This window comes from Podarcis pityusensis (assembly GCF_964106645.2).
Source record: "Podarcis pityusensis genome assembly, chromosome: Z".
Taxonomy (NCBI): Eukaryota; Metazoa; Chordata; class Lepidosauria; order Squamata; family Lacertidae; genus Podarcis; species Podarcis pityusensis.
The window spans coordinates 27,561,304-27,582,717 of record NC_138044.1 but is presented as its reverse complement, the minus strand read 5'-3'; the positions used below and the strand labels follow the sequence as shown (position 1 = coordinate 27,582,717).

The window sequence follows — 21,414 nt, the reverse complement described above, 5'->3', positions numbered from 1 at the left end:
ATTCACGTCCCCACTCCTCCACATGCAGCTGCTGGGTGACCTTGGGCTATTCACACTTCTTTGAAGTCTCTCAGCCCCACTCACCTCACAGAGTGTTTGTTGTGGGGGAGGAAGGGAAAGGAGATTGTTAGCTGCTTTGAGACTCCTTAGGGTAGTGATAATGCGGGATATCAAATCCAAAGTCTTCTAAAAACAAAACATAACTTTGAAATGCCTCAGTATTTTTATTTTTTCTAAAGAAACCAATCAAACAGAAAACCAAGTGTGTGTGTGTGTGTGTGTGACAACTGTTTTGACTTCTTTTTAGCTGAAGACTGTTTCAACATTGCACTTTTTCAAATGAGGTAGCAAGTAAACATTCAGTTCAGGCAATCAACCAAAGCACAGGAGGATTGCAAATTCAGCACTGGACTCAAGCATTCTCTATTCCATCTCAGCTTCCCACCCCATCTGTGCTTAGTACCAACCATAATTTGATGCTGTGCTCAGGTTGGACCACTATGGTTAACACCTGCCCTCCAGAACAGAATCGGAAAATATGGTTTGAAGTGGTGTTTCCAATTCACATGCTAACCATGATGTTTCGATTTGAACATCACGGCAAGTTATGGTTTGTGTAAACAGTAAACAAAATGGGATGCTGCACTCGAGAGGGGACAAGGGAGTGTGAACAAAAATGTGATTAGTTTCTCATGTTCCAGCGATTGCCCGAATATCTCGTAGCGCTTTGCAGGGGAGAGGTTAACATCAACATACAGACTGCAATTTCTCACGGCTAGCACTCCAGAAAAGCCTGACAGAAACTGGTAAGAGCTCTTCAGTACAACTTATATCTGCTCTATGGTTCCAAAATTCAATTCGCTAAGTCAGGTGCTCTCATATATATGTCAAGTCAAATATAAGACATATTAAAAGGCTATTCCTTCCTTCTGTTTGCTACTTAAGAGACACTTTATCTCACTGAAATGGAAACCAATCACTATAAAATAATTCGCAAAATTGCTTCCCACCCCGAAGAGTTAAACAGAACAGGATTCTTTCAACAAAAGGAGCACATCCTTCAGCAACTGAAAAGAGGGGCACACTTGCAGCACTGCCTGAATAATTTGAGAACACCATAGTGGTGCAATGATGTCCAACTATGGGGCACAGGTCTGGGTCCCAACAGAGCCCAGGGGGACTACAAATGACAGCAAATATGCCCCATAGGTACCACAGCAATAGGTGGAGATGCATGTGGAAAGGCGCACCTGTATTGGCAGTCAAGAGTCCAGCTGCCTGCCATTTTAAATTCAAACATTTCTGGCCTAAGGGTGAGAGTGCCAGTGTACCCCTTTGGGGTTATGGGGCTGTGTCCTGACACTCTTGCAACTTAAAGATCTACCCTTAGCATGCATGAGGGAAGGAACTTTCCTCTTCCTTCTGCTCTCAAGCAGTCTAAATAAGGTTCCAGAGAAGGGAGTGGGGCTGCTGTCCTTTGAAAAGAAGTGGGAAGGTTTAAGGTCTGCTTGACAAGAAATGGTACCCCTCTGTTTTCCTACCCATCCCAAGTACTGATCTAACTCCAGCGCCAGGCCAAGTTCTTGTATTAATTTGAAAGACCCTCAACAAGTTGTGTCCAGGATACTTTATAGGACCACTTGATGCCTTATACTCCTGCCTGATCACAAGGTCTTTGGAGGAGTTTCCCTTGGCTCAGACATGTGGCTTATATCCACTAGGAATTGTGTGCTCAGTGTTGTGGGTTCAATTCAGTGGAACTCCCTTTTGGCTGAGATCAGACATGCAGAGGGCAGACATGCAGAGATCAGACCATTGAGCAGAGGGCTAGTCAATGTGGCACCTTCCAGATGTTGTTGGACTCCAACTCCCATCAAACTCAGACAACATGGTCAATGGTGAGGGATGATGGGAGTTGTAGCCCACGTAGTATGTTCCAAGTGTTCCAGAACTTGGTAAAGCTTACTCTTAATTCAACAGGCATTTTGTGACACCCCCCACCCTGTTTTGTGGTTAATTTTAACAACTATTATGCTGTACCCCTATTGAACACAGCTTAAAAACAATTGTAGCAAATGGTATATACATTGTTAAAATAAAGGAAGGGGGGGGGATAACCTGTGACCCTCCAGATCAGAGTTTCCCAAACTTGGGTCCCCACCTGTTTTGGAACTACAACTCGCATCATCCCTAGCTAATAGGAACCAGTGGTGAGGGATGATGTGAATTGTAGTCCAAAAACAGGTAGAGACTCAAGTTTGGGACACCCTGATCCAGAGGTTTTTCCTGGACATCTTCTACCATCCCATTCCACCATCATTGGTTATGCTGGCAGGGGCAGATGAGAGTTATATTTCAATGTCATTTGGGCCAGAAAACCCTATGCAAAGGCGTTTTTGCCCTGTTACCTTACAAAACAGACAGGCTACCACTAAACCACATATTTTATGTTGTTTTGTAATAAGGTGTATTTTTAATACCAAAAACAAAGCAAAACAAGGAGCTATCCAAACCCAAGAAGAATAAGGTAGCAAGGCATACATTAATAAAAGGAATTTGTCTGTTGGCCACAGATGGAAATAAATAATGAGCACCAGAAACTTTCTGACATTTTAGTTATTGATATTATATGCCAAAAAGAAAAATGGTAGAAGCGGGGCAAAATTGTTTTTTTTTCCCTTGAGGAGGAGAAGCCATCTATCACTAAATCACCCCCCCCCACACACACACATACACACACTCACAATCATATTCTGAGGTGTTTGTCAGAATACAAGGCTTTCACTATTGTCAATAATAGTGTGAAAATGTTCACACTGGGGTTATCTGATTAATGAAATCTTACAGTGAAACTCTATGCATTTTAAATCAGTACAGTGGTGCCTCGCAAGACGAAATTAATTCGTTCTGCGAGTTTTTTCGTCTTGCGGATTTTTCGTTTTGCGAAGCACGGTTTCCCATAGGAAACCTCAAAAAAGGCTACCACACCACGTGCAATGTGTTGCTCCTCGAAGTCAAGTCGCAACTGCACCTCTTCAAGCAATGCACCCTGGGTATTAACGGTTTTAAGAAAAAGGAAACTAACTTGCAAGACGTTTTTGTCTTGCGAAGCAAGCCCATAGGGAAATTCGTCTTGCGAAGCAACTCAAAAAACGAAAAACTCTTTCATCTTGCGAGTTTTTCGTCTTGCGAGGTAGCACTGTACGTTCCACTATGTTTAGATCAGTATGCACAGGGCACTATTCGGGAAGAGCCTTTTCTCACCGTGGTCAACCTATGGAAAGCTCACAAGCAGGTTTTCAGAAGCAAACGGTTTCTGACAGTGGAGGGAGAGCACTGGGTCATTCTCCACCTCAAATTCCCAGATGCTCATGGGAAGCCCCTAAGCAGGACTTGTGTTCCTCAGCGACTGGAATTCAGAGACAAACCACAGCCATCTAAGCCTATGCATCCTGGCTAGTAGCTATCAACAGCCTTATTCTCCATGAGAATTTGTCCAGCCCCCTTTTATAGTCATTCAGGTTCATGGCCATTGGAGCATCCTGTGGGAATGAATGCCAACTATGCACTGTGGAATGTACTACATCATTTTTTCTTTCCTGTATCTTCCAATATCCATCTGGCTGGATGACCATGAGTCTCATGAGACAGGCTTCTCCACACCATAATTAACTGCCTCTGATCCTGTTGGAAACATTTAGCTATCACGCCTAGTAGCTACTGCTAACCTTATCCCCCCATGAAGTTATCTAATAATCCTTTAAAGCTATACAAGCTAGTGGCCACCAACTGTGTTTTGTGGCAGCAAATTATGCATTGCGTGAGGTGAATTATTAATTGCATTTATTTATTACTTTTTACAAAATACTTTCCACACAGACATATAATTCAGTTACTTATATTTGTTTCAAAGTTTTACTGATTTTATCAGCACTGATATTTGTATGTATTGTTTGCTTCTTAATTTGTTTTCTGTATTTTCATGGCGTATAATCTACAATTTTATTTATACATTACTTAATATAACTTTAAGAAATTTATACATAGTCATATATATAAAAGCAAGCAACACACAAATATGTACAAGACAAAGCAGCTTGTGAATCATTTCAAACCAAGTACATAGAATAAAAAGTGTGTTCTTGCTGACTTTCCCAAATGTCTTGCCAGTCACATCACTGGCTGACTCCTACCCCACCCACATCAGGAGAGAGGGAGGAAACATCTTCCCCCAAATTCTAAGCCACAGTTCAAGCTGCAAATGCCAGAAAGAAAGCATTACCTACCTTTTCTTTTTGCAAGTTGTTGATATTGCTTCACATGTGAAATTAGAAGCTTGCCTCAACTCCAAGGATCAACTCTAATTTCATTAGCAATTGCCACCAATTGTCAGGAAGGCAAAACCAAGCCCGGTGCCAGACTATGTAGGTCTCTCATGCTATTCAATGGGTGACTGAATGGGGCAGGCCAGGTGTTGACTGCCTGCATGTTCACCACATCTTTCCTCCTCCTGCTCACTGGTCCTTGGTAAATCAATGCCCTCTTTTGCTCCTACTGTTGTGACAAGGAAGGGAAGGGACAGCCAGCGTGACATTCACCAGATGTTGGGAGATGAGTGCATTATGTGCTATGCACAATATTTCCTGTAATGTTTATGACTGCGTTGTAATTGCATGGCACTATGATTCACTCAGGCCACTGGACCTTAACTTTCTGCTTATCTCACTGGGGTGAGGTTGAGTTGGATCTGGTCAAGTCCACACACTACAGCTGCTGTTTTGAACTGTCAGTAACACAGTAGGGTAGTTTTGCCGTTTCTGATATATCTCTAACCAAACAAACAAGGAACAAACAAAGAGAAACACAGTTGGTTTTCAGATCAGTGGAGGACTGGCTAGGCTGTCGCAGAGCAAATGAATACAAGTACACAGAGTGGGTGGCAGTGAGCTTACCACAAAATGAGTGTCAGGAGTTCCCAAAGAAATACTTGGTACAAGGATAGGAGTGGTACAATCACATCCCCATTTCATCTGTGAAATACTGAAGGGAGACATTAATGCCTAAGAATTTGTACGCAGCTCTGCTTGATCAGACCATTTTAGTGCAAAATTTTCCTAATATAGACATGTCTGTATGCCGTTTTACCCATGATACACATCTTTTCAAATTGATTTTCCTATTATAATGCCTTCTGTATGTTATTTTCACTTAATATGTTCATTTTTATGCATACTTTGCCCTAACATGTGTGTTTTTATATTAGGCTGAAGAATCTTAGAATTGTAGAGTTGGAAGGGACCCTGAGGATCATCTATTCCAACCCCTTGGAATGCAGGAATCTCAGCTAATGCATCCATGACAGATGGCCACCCAACTCTCTGCTTAAAAAGCTTTAAGGGGGCATTTCAATGATGGCTCTCAACTTGGATGACTTTTTAAAGAGAAATAGACACATTCATGGAAGATAAGTCAGTCAATGGCTACTAGCCATGATGGAGGCTATGCTCTCCCTTCATGGTCAGAGGCAACAATGCTTCTGAATACCAGTTGCTGGAAACCACAGGGGGAAGAGTGCAATGCAGAAAGCTTAAAAAAGAACTGCATTGTAGAGTTTGGAGAAGTGCAAATTTTGAAGGGTGGCTATGTTTAGGTTACATATTGTTTCACACTCCAATTGAAGAACGAAACAACTGGAACGAGCCTTTACCAAAGGTGTCATGGACTTTGAAGACACTCAAACTCAGGACGAAAGGGAGAAACGTGCTAAGAGGAAGGCATGCTTGGGTAAACCCTCACCATGATCCAACTCCCGCCCAGAAACTGATGTCCCCACTGTGGAAGGACGTGTGGATCCAGAACTGGCCTCCACAGTCACTTACGGACTCACTGTTATAACTGTGCTTAGGGAAGTCAATCTTACTCGGCTACGAGTGATCGCCAAAGAAGAAGACGACATGTTGTTTCAAAAGTGTTAATTGGGTAGGTGGGGAACCTTTGGTTGTCCAGATATTGCTGAATTACAACTCCCATCTGCCCTAGAAAATATGGCCAATGGCCAGAGATGTTGGGAGCCATAGCTCAGCAACACTTGTAGGGCCAAAGGTTTCCCTGTATTGAGGTAGGTTCCTACTTAAATGCAAACTGAATCAAGTTCAAACTCAGCCATCAAATTCACTGGATGACCTGAGGCTTGTCACTAACTCTTAACCTAGTCTATTTAGTAGGGTTGTGAAGAAAAGGTAAATGCGGGGTGGGGTGGGGACTACTATGCCTGTCACTGTTGAGCTCCCTGGGTGAGTATAATTGCAACAAACTAAGTGTATAACATTTTTCCATTTAAGAAGAGCTTTCCCCCTTTAATTTCTGAATATCAAACTGCTATTCATGGTCCAAGGGAAAAGCTATGGAGGACACAATCTTACCTGAGCAGGACCTCATATAGCAGAATCTGATGCTTTAAAAATATTGCATTAGAGGCATGAGTTTGGTCACAGCTTTCCCCTAAGCATAGAGATGCAACAATTTTTTAAAAAAAGCTGCACCACTTACCTCTCTGCCAGTCATGAAGAAACTGTAGTCTTCAGAGAAAGAGGAGATCTCTGGGCTCTGTAGGTTAGTCCCCAGCCTTACCTGTGCAGTCTTTCATCCTGTGCCTCCAACCATGTCCTATTTTGCACAATGAGTTGGGTTCTCAGTGAACATGTAAATTGTGCAAGGTCCTGGGAATTTCCTTCCACAGCACTGGGATCTCAGTTGAGGCCACCAGGGCCTCTCACTGTATGCTACATTATGCCTTAAGTTGTGTAAATAAAAACCAGGACCCATCAGTTGGCATAATCTATCCATCATATTTACCTCTCATTTCCTTAGGCTTCTATTTGCTCTGATTCCTGTATCTCAGTCTGCCACTGATCCCAGCACCTTCTTTTTCCTGCTGTGGTAGATTTAGACTGGGGAGACACAAATGCTCACTTGGGCTCATCACCAACCTACATCACTTGGCTGTTTGAGGAAGGTGTACCATCCTGAGCTTTTTAGCTCAGCTCCTGGGTTCTTTTCTCTCTCTCAGCAATCCTATCTTGCCAGCACAGATTCTCCTAGCATGGTGCTGTTTTCAGTTCCAACTCAACTGCTCTATCACTTCACTCAGAGGAGAGAATGTCCTTGAACATTCCATGTAGCCTTCTTTAATTCTCTATCACTAAAGAATATTCATGGAATATTCTAAGGCATCACACCACTCTCAGCCAATGGGTGCACTCAAGATTTCATTGCTTCTATGAACTTCACAAAACACAAATCACATTGCAATATGGAGTGAAAGTTCTGCAATTTTAACATTTGCGGATGGGGCACACAGCAGGCATAGCTTAACAGACACTTCAGCCTTGATTTTCCAGGGTGGCAGGGCTGGGTGAAGAGGGGGAAGCTCTCAGGTGAGAGCTGGGAGGATTTACTCTTCTATGTGTGGAATGATGGTTAATATATAATTTCGACAGAGGGTTTTGCAATCTCCTTTTTGTTGTTTTCTTTCTCTTCTTCCTTATTTCCTTCATTTCCTTATTTTTCCTTCTTTCCCTTTTTTCTTTTCTAGGTTGGTGGGATTTTTATTGAATTTTATGTTGAAAACTTTTCATAAGAAATGATTTTAAAAAATAAGTTTCACCCTTGCAGGTGCCAGGTTATTCTTATTTAATAATAATAAATATTATTATTATCTACTCTGCACCTATTGCTATATTACATACCACATACAAATTAAAACAGATGCCATTCAGAGAGAAATCAGGAACAGTCATGAAGAAAAAACAAGAAAGAACACTTTGGCAATTTCTTAATAAGAGAAGAAGAAATTATCATCATATTATAAGGCTTAACTGTCATAAACCTTCAGTAGCCTCTAAATCAGCCTTCTCCAAATCTGGTCTCTTTTACAGGATTTGGGCTACAACTCCCCTCAGCCCCATGGGACTGCTTTCTGAGTTTAGCAGTCCATAGAAACTTACCAGTAGTGTTCAGACATTCCTCTCCCCACTGCTCTTTGAATGCAAGGTTGAGTCTCGCCTCCATATTACACTCTTTGAGGAGGAAGGTGAAGACGTACCTCTTTTACTATGTTTTTGAAGGTGAAGCCATGGGACCATATGGTGAAGGGTACTTAAATAAAGGGGGAAAGGATTAGAAGCTTTGGTTCCTGGTTAGCTGCAAAAAATATTTGCTATTAGGACCGAGCTTGGCAAGGGCATAGGTTTCACCTATTATCCATCTACTCACAATATGTGTAAACGGAATGGAGGAAGGAGCGTCCAAGTCCAAAGCTTATGGCTGTTCAGGAGTGTAACCATTTGGCATTATGTTTGGACACAGGAAAATGGGCAACCTGGTAAGCTTCTTTCCATAAAGATTTATTTTTAGTGCTTAAGATACAGAGGTAGGCTTGAATATATGTAGTCAATGCCCTGTGAATTCTCAGAAAAAGCCCAAACCAGCCTTTTGCATGGGTCATAGGGTGGGGCAACTCAGTCTGGATTTTGTGAGTGCTTGAGAAGAGGTCCCCAATAAAGGATCAGAGTGAGCTTCTATAGCATTTGCCACTATTGCAAGGCTTTTAATTTGCACACACCCACATCCTGGTTGTGTTGTGTTGTATTGTATTGTATTGTATTGTATTGTATTGTATTGTATTGTATTGTTTTACACAGAAATTGTTGTAAACCAACCTGGGATTTTCAAGGAAAGGTGGTGTATACTTTAATAAATAAATAAAACAGCACCAACCCCTTTCATGTGAAACACAAGGCATCCTAAGTCCTGCCCAGTTCAAGATTAGTGGACTGAAATTGTTGCAAGGATATAGAAAGCATGAATATTTGCTTAATTCATACACTTCTCAGCGAAGGATTCAAATTTTCTTTGGCATGGAATGTGGGTAGCCCAACTAGAGGGGTCCTCTCTGCCTTTAAAAAGACTTCATCTTTTTTTTCTTTTTTTTATCTCATAGGCTGTGCTTTTTGGTAAGCTTGAAATCTTGCTCAACAGGCAGCTAGAATCCAAGTGTAGCGGGTAACACTTCTCACTCAACCGCTGACTACCCGCTGCCTTTCTGAACCAGTTCCCATGGTAACAGGGGCCTGACAAGAAAGAAATAGGGTAAAAAAGATTTTTAAGTCATCCCTAATTTGAAATTTCTATCCAGTTTGCCACATTCCACTCACCGTTCACATGGAAACAAGGAGTAAGACAGCAGTAGACAGAGACAAAGATGGCTTTGCACCTTCATTTTTGTATTTTTGGTAAGGTTCTAGTCTAAAATCAATACGTCGGGAGGTTTCTGACACCTCGACCTAAAGTCTGTTTACTTAAACAGGCAGAGGAAGAAAGGGAACGTATGCCTGAAATAGAATTTCACATATACTAATAGCAAACTCAATTCTCCAAGTGCCAGTCCTTCTGAAGTCAAAACGCCACCATTCATACACAAGAAGGAGGTATTAGCAGGCTTGGAAGAAACACTATACTGCACAAGTATGAATGTGTATAGATACACACATATATACATGCATATATATTGGGGGGTAGAACCATAAGGAGGAATGACCCAAAGCAACTTGTTGAGGACTATGCATGCTCAGTAGTTGTAGAATGCCAAGTGCCTGTTTGGGCAGGAAGAAACTGGGAAGGAATTGAGGTAGATAGGAAATGGAATGGGGTAGCCTGGAAAAGAGTATGACTAACATTCTGAACAGGAGCATGCGATTATGCTGCGACAATCTATTGTCCAAGGTCCCACTTGGGTTTTTAATTTTAACTATTGAATTAAAGCATTCTGTGCTGTATCCAACTCAGAGTAGACCCACTGAAGGGACAAGACCAACTTAGGTCCATTAGCTGTACAGAGTAGGACTTTGTTGGCTGCAGCCTACTTTAAAGAAGGAGTAATATTATCTCAACTAATATTATATTTATATCCAAAATTCCAGCCAGGAGCCAAAGTAGCTTACAATTAAATTACAAAACAAGTTATTTAGCACATTTATGGTCTGCTTTTACCCATAAGGAACAAAAACCAGAGTGCATGGTTCTCCTCCCCACAAATCCTGCAAGATAGCTGAAGATTAGGGTAAGCAACTGACCCAACGACCTTTATGGCTGAGTGGGTACATGAGACAAGCACAGTTGACACTAAGCACTATACAACATGGGCACACAAGATCCAATAATGCCATGATCCACTTAATGCTGTTAGAATAACTAGCATCTTGTGCAGCTGTATAAAAGGCTCCTTACAGAGGGCCAGTTAATACTCAGCTACTAGCCTCCTCTAGCCCCTACCCTTACTAGAGTGTATAGCCATCTAAAAACCCTACTATGATAGTTGTGAATATAAAAATGATGGTCACGCCCTTGTCCCACCTCTGAAGGGCAAATCTGCTTCTGCTACCCCAGAAGGATGACCCCAAAGAACATTTGCCCTTCACAGGTGGGGCAAGGGCGTGACCATCATTTTTATATTCATAACTCTCAGAGAACAAATGGAGAAGATGTCCTTTGGGGTCATCCTTCTGGGGTAGCCAGCTGCCCAAAGATGGCACAGTTTATAGGATCCCCTGGAAATAGGTAATATAAGCAGGCATATTGAGCTCACTCTGGTACCTCACACAAATGCTGGTGAGCATGAGAATCAGGTCACCTAGCAAAGCCAATAGTCTTTGATAGTGCAAATCAACTGCACTGGTTATTAGTTCAAGAGGCAACTGCTCACCAGACATGGATTCCCTTTATGTAGGCCTTAAACTAGAAAACAAAATTGCACACAACAGCCAGCTTCCATGCAAGGATCAATCTTGCGGGATGAGGACCTTGGGCCTGACATATTTTCTTCCTCCTCCTCAGACTTTGATGATAAGGTTAACAGTTTCAAAAATGTATTATTCAAGAGATACTTTATGAAAATTTATAGACAAACAACCCTGCGGTGTATGTACTGTTTGCAAAGAAGCATTAGAAAGGTTGACATTTTGTAATTCACTATTTAAATTGGAGGAGAGCAAGCATACAAATCACTCAGCACTGCTTGATCTGCCTTAACACTGAAATGCTTCCATGAGAAATATGTTCTAATTAGAGAGTATGAAACAAATATCTCCCCTCTCCCCACCACCTATGTTAGATATAATCCACAAAGAGTAAAGCACACGGAAGCCTCATTGATTTCAGTGGGAAGCTTTTAAGCAGGTGCTTACTACTCCTGCTTAAACCAATAAGAGCTCAACTGAAGAACAGAGGAACATACCCTGCAACATTTCACTGATGAAAATAGGGATGTTCCATTCCATAATAATGCTGTTTATACCCCACACTTCTTACTGGGTTGCTGCAGCCACTCTGGGTGGCTTGGGGGTCAGATAACTTCATACACTCCAACATTTCTCCAATGAAAATAGGGATATCCTAAGGAAAAGTGGGACACTCTGGGATCAAATCAGAAACCGGGACGGCTTCTCTAAATCAGGGATGTCCCTGGAAAATAGGGACACTTGGAGGGTCGGTAGGAACACAAGAGCAGCCATGCTGGGCCAAACCAAAGACTATTGAATCAAATATTGCTTCCCATGGTGGTCAACCAGACACTTACAAGAAGCCCAAAGCAGGAACATAGAAACCTGGACCAACAGTGTGGCTATTCCCTCTAGTTCAGTATAATTTGCACTGAGTGGCAGCAGCTCTCCAGGATTTCAGTCAGGAGTCTCTCCCAGCCCTACTTGAAGATGCCAGGGATTTGACCTGGGATCTTCTGTAAGCAAGGCAGGTGGCTCCACCACTAAGCAACAGTGCTTCTCCATGGCATTCCCCCATTGTTGCTCCCCAGTTTTCTGCTGCTGCTGCCGCCTGGCACTGTTAAAAATTCTAAGGCAGCTTCCTGGAAGTATTTTCTATGTAGCGTGGTGTGTATGGGCATGCATGTGCACAGACAATAAAAATAAGTTTTCTGCATACATGCTCTGAGTGCTATTGAATTATCCTACCCTCATAATCCTATACCACAGTAGGTAACACACCATCTCCGCAGCCTAGCACTGCAACCTATGAATAGCTTTCTATGCAGAGGCTAATCAAGTGGGTGGAAACAGGGCAGAGTGTCTTTTTAGTGGTGGTGCTTCATTTATGGAACTCCCTCCACCTTCTTTGCTATCTTTTCAGGGCTAGCAGGTACTGTAACTGTTGACGATGATGTTGTTGACGTTCTCATACTGTTCAGGCTTTTTAAATTCTGGGGCTTAAACTCCCCCTCTCCTGCTTTTCACTACAATTTCATTTTCTTGTGTTTTTTTTAATGGCACCAATTTTTATTGTTGTATTCTGTTCTTGTAAACTGTCCCAGGAACTGCTTTTGGCTGAAGGGCACAACAGAGATACATTGGAAAAAAATGAAAGATTTTGTGACTGTTCTTGGAATCACAGTGGAACCCTGGAACCTTGATTTTCCAGGATATTCTCAACAGAAGCTGCCAAGGGTACAAAAGTCTTACCTGCTGCAGAGAGTTATCATTGAACAAACAGAGAGGGGTGCAAGTAGAAAGAGCACATCCAGGTTTTCACCATTTCCAGCAGAAATTCAATCACATACTCACAAGTGAAAGTTTCACAAAGTTGCTTTGACGCTCTTGCACAAGAAATCTGCCCCCTCCCCATGAAACTTTTAGCAATATGGAAAATGATGTGAAACTACAACCGTTCTATGTAACATCAGATAACCTCCCAGCAAACAGATTGGAGCGAACACTTAATAGCCATTTCCATCTAATTTCCTAGCAAACTTTGTGCAAACTTACTCAATGAACAGGTTGTCTGAAAGCAACCCGAACAGGGTCTCCTCTCTTCACAAATGCCTGAACTGGACTACACGTATGCTGAATTCTAGCTAGTTCTAGTTTTGCCTAGCCATTTAGAGGTAAATTCCACAACCCATATTTTGGAGAGAGAGAGAGAGAGATACATGCACCTGCCGATTCAGACTAATGCTGTGTGAAAAACACCCTACAGTTTATCAAAAGGTTTCTTTCCCCACAAAAGAAGCTTCTGTTTTTTCCACCGCAGGGTGCTTTATAATTATTGTGCAAGCTTGAGCGACCTTATCACTTGGCCAAATCTGCACCATGCATTTAAAACTCATGTACCACTTTAAACAGTCATTGCTTCCCTCAATGAATCCTGGGGGTTCTAGTTGGTTAAGGATTCTGAGGGTTGTTACAGAGACCTCTTTTCCCCTCAAAGAGCTACAATTCTTCTCAGAGAATTCTGGGAACGGTAGCTCTGCAAGGGGAATAGGCTATCTCCTAACAACTCTCAGCACCCTTAACTAACTACAGTTCCCAGAATTCTTTGAGGGTAGCCATGACTATCAAAGTAGTATAATACTGCATTATAGTGCAGATGGGGTGATGGTGAGGTAGATAGGTTGGTTCATTGGGTTGGGTGTTTTCCTTCCCAATGATCATTTCTCTAGCACGCAGTAGTCTCCCCAATTGCCCACACTTCCTGATCTGAAAAAGTTCCATGGGAGGAGTTAATTCATGACATTTCCCCATGGGCTTTAACTGAAGCGCAGGAAGCTGGAAATGGGAGTATATGTTGTTAGATAACCTAGTGAACTCCACAGCCTGAGTAGATGTTGAACCCAGTTCTCTCTGGCATTCTAATAAACACCGAACATTCTAATAACATCACCTAATATATCAGCAGGGTCTTCCTTACCTGCTCAGATTCACATAGATGACACCTAGTGTGCTGCATTGCTTCAAGTTTCAGACCGGGTTTGAGTTCAAATGTTTGTATGCTGCCTTTCAGCATCAAACCCTCCCAATGTGGCTTCCAACTTATATATTCACAAATGAGGTTTAAATCCCCATTCCACCATGAAGCTCAAGGGATGACCAGCTGCTATCTCAACCCAAGTTTTATTCACATTGTGAATGGATCTCACTTCCACAGGATGAAGTAATAGCCACCAACTTAGATGGCTATAATAGCAGACTAGACAAATTCATGGTAGAGAAGGCTGTGGATGGCTGCTAGTCATGTTGGCTCTGTTCTGTTTCTGTGATTGGAGGCAGTAAAACTTCTGAATATAAGTTGCTGGAATACGCAGGAGGGAAGAGTGCTCTTGTGCTTGGATTCTGCAGGCATCTGGTGGACCACTGTGAAAACAGGATGCTGGACTAGATGGGCCTAGACCTGATCCAGCAGGCTGTTCTTATGTACTAACCTACCTCACAAGGTTGTTGTTAGGTTACTCTTTCCTGATATACTCTACAAGCAAGATTTCATGGTAGACTGAAGTTCCTTTACAAATACATGGTTTACCTTAAATTCTGTGGTGAGTGCATAGGTAAAGGTAAAGGGATCCCTGACCATTGGGTCCAGTTGTGGACGACTCTGGGGTTGCGGCGCTCATCTCGCTTTACTGGATGAGGGAGCCGGCGTACAGCTTCTGGGTCATGTGGCCAGCATGACTAAGCCACTTCTGGCGAACCAGAGCAGTGCACGGAAATGCCGTTTACCTTCTCGCCGGAGTGGTACCTATTTATCTACTTGCACTTTGACATGCTTTCGAACTGCTAGGTTGGCAGGAGCAGGGACTGAGTAACGGGAGCTCACTCCGTTGCGGGGATTTGAACCGCCGACCTTCTGATCGGCAAGCCCTAGGCTCTGTGGTTTAACCCACAGTGCCACCCGCGTCCATGATGAGTGCATGGTTGACCTCAAATTTGAATGAAGGACTTCCATCTCATATTCATTAAACCCACACAATGCAGAACACAGGTCATTGAAAAGCAGTTCAGTGGTGAAAAACACTGTAAGCAAGACTGCTATGCACAACACTGAAACAAATGGAAAACATCTCAAACCATTCCACTGATCCCCACATATTCCCAGAGACTAAATGGCAAGGAAGATTGCAGAATAAGCACCAAATTAGACAAAACATTATTCATGTCTTTAGCCCCTGCATGTTTTGTTTTGTTTTTAATTAAACAAACACAACAACAACAACAACAGATTTCATGTTGGGAAAAGACACCAGATTGGAACAGTGACAATTTGAGTTGAGGCAGCTCTTTGCCTGTACCATGGTTCTGATCCAAACCCTCTATGTCTGCTCTTTGCGATCAGAGAAATGCTCTCATTGGCAGAAGTGGGAGCTTTCATCCTATTCTAATAGGATGATACAGGTGGGGATGATACAGACCAGGACCATGGGGTGGGGTGGGGGAAAGGTTACACATTGCCAGGCCATGCTCCCAATAAGCTTCTACTCTCCCCTTCCATATTTGTTTAACAATCACACACAACAGCACACAAAGACTAAAGAAATCAGTAACATCACATCTATCTGGCCCTCTGAAATTCCTGTGGGGAACCTGAGACCCAGGGAGATTAATGTGGCCCTTGAGACCTTTCTAACTGGCCCCTGGAACTCTCCTGAGGCCACAACACCTCTTCCAGGCAATACTCTACGAACTTCTTTTTCCTGGCTAGGAAGTGTCCCATGAACTGTGGTCATATTTACCTGGATGGAGGGGTGTGGGTGGGTAGGTGTGGGTGTGTGGGTGTAAAAGAGTGAATGTGGTGTAGTGGTTAGAGCATCAGACTAGGACCTGGGAGACCAGGGTTCAAATCCTGACTCAGCCATGAAGCTCACTGAGTGACGTTGGGCCAGTCACTGCCTGTTGGCTTAACTTACCTCACAGGGTTGTTGTGAGGATTAAAGGATGTTGGGGAGAACCATGGATGCCACCTTCAGCTTCTTGGAGAAGAATCAGGGATATAAATGCAATAAATAAAAGCAGATTTTTAAAAGACCTCTTACTTTTGCATGGTTGGAATGCAGCTTTGCACAAAAGGTAAGAGTTGTGACAACTGCCCCACCCATTTTTGCCTCTGGCCCCACCCATCATTTGCATGAGCTCCGCCCCACCCAAGTAAGGTTGCCCATGAAAGAATGCAATCCTCAGGCTGAAAAAATGCTCCCGATCCCTGTAGTAAAATGACAGGCCACAAAAAGGTGGCGACAAACAGGATGTATGCAAGAATGAACCAACAACATTTTACAGGCATGCACAGGAGCAGGCAGGCAGGAAGAAGTATGAAGCATGAGCAGAGAATCCTTCTACAGCACTAACCCTGAAACCAGATTGCAGATGTATTACGAGACGGAAATTCATCTTCATTATGCACCTCCTTGCTGGCAAGAACAACCGGGGGTGGGGGGATATCATCAACTCTCAAAACATTTTGTCCTCATTTTCCACTTCAGAGGGACAGTCAAGTCATTTCCCCTCAATTAAAATCCATTTCCAAAATAGATTCCCCCCCTTCGGATGTGCTAGAAGGCTTTATAGTACCGCTTCACAGCTAACTGTATCACTATTATACCAAACACTGCCTCAACACAAGAACACAATATCTTTTATCATCTGCATATCTAAGCCATCTATTCTACTAATTACTAGCTGGATTGCAAGAGAATGATAATTGCAGGTGGGTTTGGAGGAAGCAAAGTATTTGTGCAGAATGGGTGGGGGAAAGAAATTAATAATGTGATATAAAAGCAAACAGGCTGCATACTGGCAACGGATGATACTGGAAAATCTTTAAGCTTGTGAAGATTTGTGTGTCTTTGGGAGAGAATTTCCCTCAGAAATGTTCAGGTAGGTTTGTTTGCTTTTAACCTTATTATCCAGTGCATTGAGACAACTCATCAAAGAATGTGGGCAAGGGCTGGGATTTTGCTCCCTGTCCCAATGAAAATTAATGCTACTTTTAAAATTTCCAGGTAAGTGTCCTTAGCTGTGGAGTGTGGAATCCTGAGTTTTACACTCATTACACTGATTGCTCTAAGCAGTACAAAATAATGCCATAAACACTGCTAAAGTTTTACTATGAAGTTCAAGGCTACTGGTTTTTTCTAAGCTTACCAATTTTAATACACTGCAGGCAGGTATGAAATAAAAAGGCTGCAATCCTCTTCCCATTTTCCTGAGAGCAACTCCACTGAACATGCTGCATAATCCTAAGAATGTGTACTCAGAGTTCATTCCTACTGAACTCAATGAAACCCACTCCCAGGTAAGTGAAGTGAGGACTGCAACCTTCTTAATGCAGTGCAAGTCATTAACTGCACAATCCTATGCAGGTCTACGCAGAAATAAGTCCCACTGTATTAAGTGAGGCTTACTCTCAGGAAAGTGGGGAGAGGACTGCAAAGGGTTGTATGCAATGCTAGTCCTACTCAGAGTAAACCCATTTAAATTAATGGATGTGGTTAACTTAGGTACATTAATTTCAATAGGTGTAAAAATTATTTGAGTGCAACCCAAAACTTCTACTACCAGTTACAATTTAATACCTATCAGGGGAAGGAGCAAGACCATCAAATATGTTTTTAAATCCATGTATCATAAGCACATGTAGGAGAAACCTACTGTTTAATGCTTCTGTCATATGTTTTATAACACATCCTGTATATCTTAATAAATATCTGGGACCTTAGTCTACAAAGCTGAAGACACTCCTTTAATTTAGTATATTGTATTTATAAGATGGGCATATAAAACATCACATAGTTCACATGGCAAGATACTTTCCCTTCACTCGAAAACAATCAGAGCATAGAATTGCATCTCAGAAAGGATGCACAGCATGTGGGAGAAAGATGGAAAAATAAATTCCAATAATAAAAAATATTTATTTTTCCTCCTCATTCAGTAGCTAGCTTGCTCACTGTTAATATTCCTCAGTACTTCATATTCCTACGCTGTTCTGTTTGTCACAGCTAGGGATGTGGGTGCACATATGAAATCAATTCTGTGCTGTGTTGTTTAGTTCAAGTAATTAATAGACAGAGAAATGCAAACACATAAGCACACTTGCCGTTATTTCCGCAAATGCACCCAGAGTCAAAACAGGCATATTTGATGTGTCTTCAGGGCAATGTCAGCAGCTGGATTTATTTTTGACACTATAACAAAGAGTCTCATGGCACCTTGAAGACTTAACAAATTTACACTACAGGACATCCATCTCAACAATTAAGCTGCAGAGAAGGGCTCCATACAACCAAGATAGATTTCTGAGTATTTGTAAACTGCAACCATATGATATAAAATGACCATTTAGTGCAGTCCTATATTGATCTGCCCAGAAGTAAGCCCCCTTCCTCTGGGGGTGGGGAAGGGAAAGTCTGATTAAAAAGACTCCACCATCAAAACCACATGCTTCTACTGGTGCTGATTAGAGCCGCTGAAGCTTGCTTGAGCTCCACTCCACCGTAGACAAAATACAACTGCAAGCTCTCCCTCCTACACACACAACGGCTACTATCATCATTCATTTCCAAATAATGAATCCAACAGTTTTTTTCCAATGCCCAGCAGAAGCACTTGCAGGAAGCTAAGAGTGTATGAGAGCACCTGCGTTGATTGATGGATTGCAAGTGTTAAGTGAAAATGACCAGAGGTGCCAGGAGTGAGGAAACTGCTAAGCATATCACCAGGAAGACTGGAAAGTAGCTGGGAAAAGGTGAAGGAGAAAACGAAGGCAAGGAGAGGTCACTAGGAGCTGCCTTCTCATTCACCCTAACCTGGATTTCACAAAGACCCTGGAACTTGGAGATAAATATATTGCCACACCTTGAAGCAACACTCTTTTTTTCCTTAAAGACTGTCTTCACTTAACTGTTAGTAAAGCACATCCGTAAAGCACATCTACAAATTCCTTCCCACCAGCTAAGTTAGAATTTCAAGTCAGTAAATAATTGAATTTCTGCTGACTTTAAAGATGTTAAAAGCTCATGGTTGTGTTGTGACACACTTTTAATAAAGACAAATAAAGCCAGTATGTCTGCTTTAGAGCCAACACTGTAGCAGTTATGAGAGTGCAAAGCCGGGAGCCCAGAGTTCAAATCTCAACCCATGAACTCATTAGGCAACCCACCATCCCATAACTTCATCCACGACAAGGAGATGAAAGCAAAGAACTGCCTTACAAGGTTGTTGTAAGCAATACAGATCATTTAAATTGATTTTTTTTGGGGGGGGGGGATGATAGAGAAATGCAAGTGCTGAATATCATTATACTCATATAACATGAAAAAGCTGAACGCCTATCTGGGCCTGAGAGGGAATATCTTTCTGATGTGAGAGTATCCCAGAGAAAAACACATTAATTAAAAGGAACACACATAGCACCTACAGTTAGAGTAATAAAAGGACAATAATACAACAACTGTGAGCAAAGGGGACCCCCTATAGGCAAAATAAATGTTAGGAGATAGCTAAAACACATACTACATAATTTCTGATTGTATATACTGTATATAGCCTACCGATCTGTTTAAAGAGCTGTACGTCTCTCACACACTGCAATTTACGGTGTACAAATTCAATTATAAACATGACAATCAAATACACTTCAGTCTATTACCGCATCTTTCCAGTGTATGTGTGTGCAATTGGACACATTTAGAATCTGCAGCACATAAAAAACCCACAATGTGAAGTGCAAATGTTAGAACACAGACAATACCAAAGTTGCACACCAGTCTACAGGCAAAAGTTGCTGTTCCTGCACACAAAGCTGGACACATGGGTCTAAAAAAAATGCAGCACATCACACTAAGGATATGTTCATGAATGTGAGATTCTCTTACATGGACTATTTGATGGATTATTATCACTCTCCCCCCCACACCCCAATACACACTGTTGCACCTTCACTTGACCCACAGCACCCATCAATCCACATGCGCCTGGTCCGAGTAAAGGGACTGTGCATCCAATCTACACCACCTGGTGTACAACATTCGGTTATTTATTTCAAGCGGGGATTCCACCTACAATTCAAGGGTGGTTGGAAGATTTGTGCAAGGTTCCTGCGGGTTTGCACTACGGTTTTGTGCATGGGGTGCGCGCGTGCGTGTCGCGATCCCAGCAGCAGAAGTGTCGGAGTGTCCTTAAGAGATCTCGCCTGACTTACACAGAGCATATCCTGCACATAATTCATGCCGAAAGCAAGCCCCACCGCGTCCAATTGAGCATGTTATACTACCTAGTAAGTGAGCTCAGGATTGCAGCCTTATTGATTGTGACTTCCCGTTGTTCTCCTCCTGCAACATCAGACCCACGCTCGCACACACAGACACACACGCACGGACATGTCAAGTCCAGTTAGAGCGGAGTCGAGGTAGAGGAGAGGGAAAGGGACTATCGCATCTCCAAGGGCGCGCGCACAAGCTCTTCCATCACGCCAGCCAGCCAGCCAGCCAACCCTCCTCCTCCTCTTCTTTTTCTTCCTCCTCCTCCCCCTCGAACCAAACTTACCTGCTTGCCCAGTGGAAGTTTCAGTTGCTGCTGCTGCTCCTGCAGCAGCGCCGCCTCCACCCCGCGCGGCTCCGGTGGCCAGCCATCGCGCCCGGCTGCCGACGCTGCTGCCCTCGTCGTGCCTCTCCCCGGCGCGGCAGCTACGCTGAAGGCGAATATAAATCCACATAGCCGAGGATGCAGCTGCTGCTGATTGCCCGCATCATCATCCCTCCTCCCCTCCCCAGTCCTCCTCGCAGGGGCGACTCAGCGCCAAAAGCAGAGAGAGGAGACCCCGGCTTGTCCGCAAAGGCAGACAGGCTGCTTCGGAAACGCGAAGCTTCCCCAGCCGCGTCTGCTGCCTTGTCACTGCTCTCGCTCTCTCGCCTTTGCACACCCAGCCGCTCTGCGCCGGGCAGACTGGCAGCAGAGAACCCGATCCCTTCAGAGCGGTTTGCCTCCTCGGCCGCTAATGAGCATGCCCGGGAGAGGAGGAAGGACATGCGCGCTGCCGATGCCGAAGCCTCTGCCTTCACCTGCTGCCAGATTCTTGTGCAGGTGCACTGGGAGGAAAGCAGAGAAAGAAGGCGGGAGGGAGGGATTTAGGGAAGGGGGCAGAGGAGCCCAATTCTAACCGGGAAGTGAAGGGGAGGCTTTCCCTAGAGATGATCCTTACTTCGGATGGGGAACAGAGCGCAAAATGGGAGAAAGGGGATTTGACGAGAAGCGGCGAAAAGGGAGGTGGAAGTGGGAATATTTTCCAGTCTCTCTCTGTCACACACACACTGCTCAGATCCGTCTTCACCGCCTCCTTGCTTCTCCCCAGAAAACACCCATATTCATGGATTGCGAAAGACTGGGAGATGGGTGGATGGGGGCCACAGAATGCGCAAAGGGGGAGAAATGCCGCTAAGCTGGGAATCCGGGGAGAAAGAGGCAAGCGACGCTCAGCGGCGGCGGCGGGGGGGGGTAGGGAGGGGAGGAGACGGGCGGTGTCAGCTAAGAGGGTGCAGCGAAACACACGCAGATTACTGGGGAGAAAAGCAACAGGTGA

The 21,414-nt window shown here is 43.4% G+C and overlaps 1 protein-coding gene across 10 annotated transcripts in view; it reads right to left on the bottom strand.

Annotated features, from left to right (window-relative positions):
- Positions 1-20,874, bottom strand: part of TENM1 (teneurin transmembrane protein 1) — a 410,060-nt gene extending 389,186 nt beyond the window's left edge. For all 10 annotated transcript variants that reach the window (XM_080991224.1, XM_080991234.1, XM_080991231.1 and 7 more), the window contains exon 1: positions 20,382-20,874. The gene's annotated coding sequence lies outside the window, so the exon portion shown is untranslated. The remainder of the gene's footprint in view (positions 1-20,381) is intronic.
- Between the last annotated feature and the right edge of the window lie 540 nt (positions 20,875-21,414).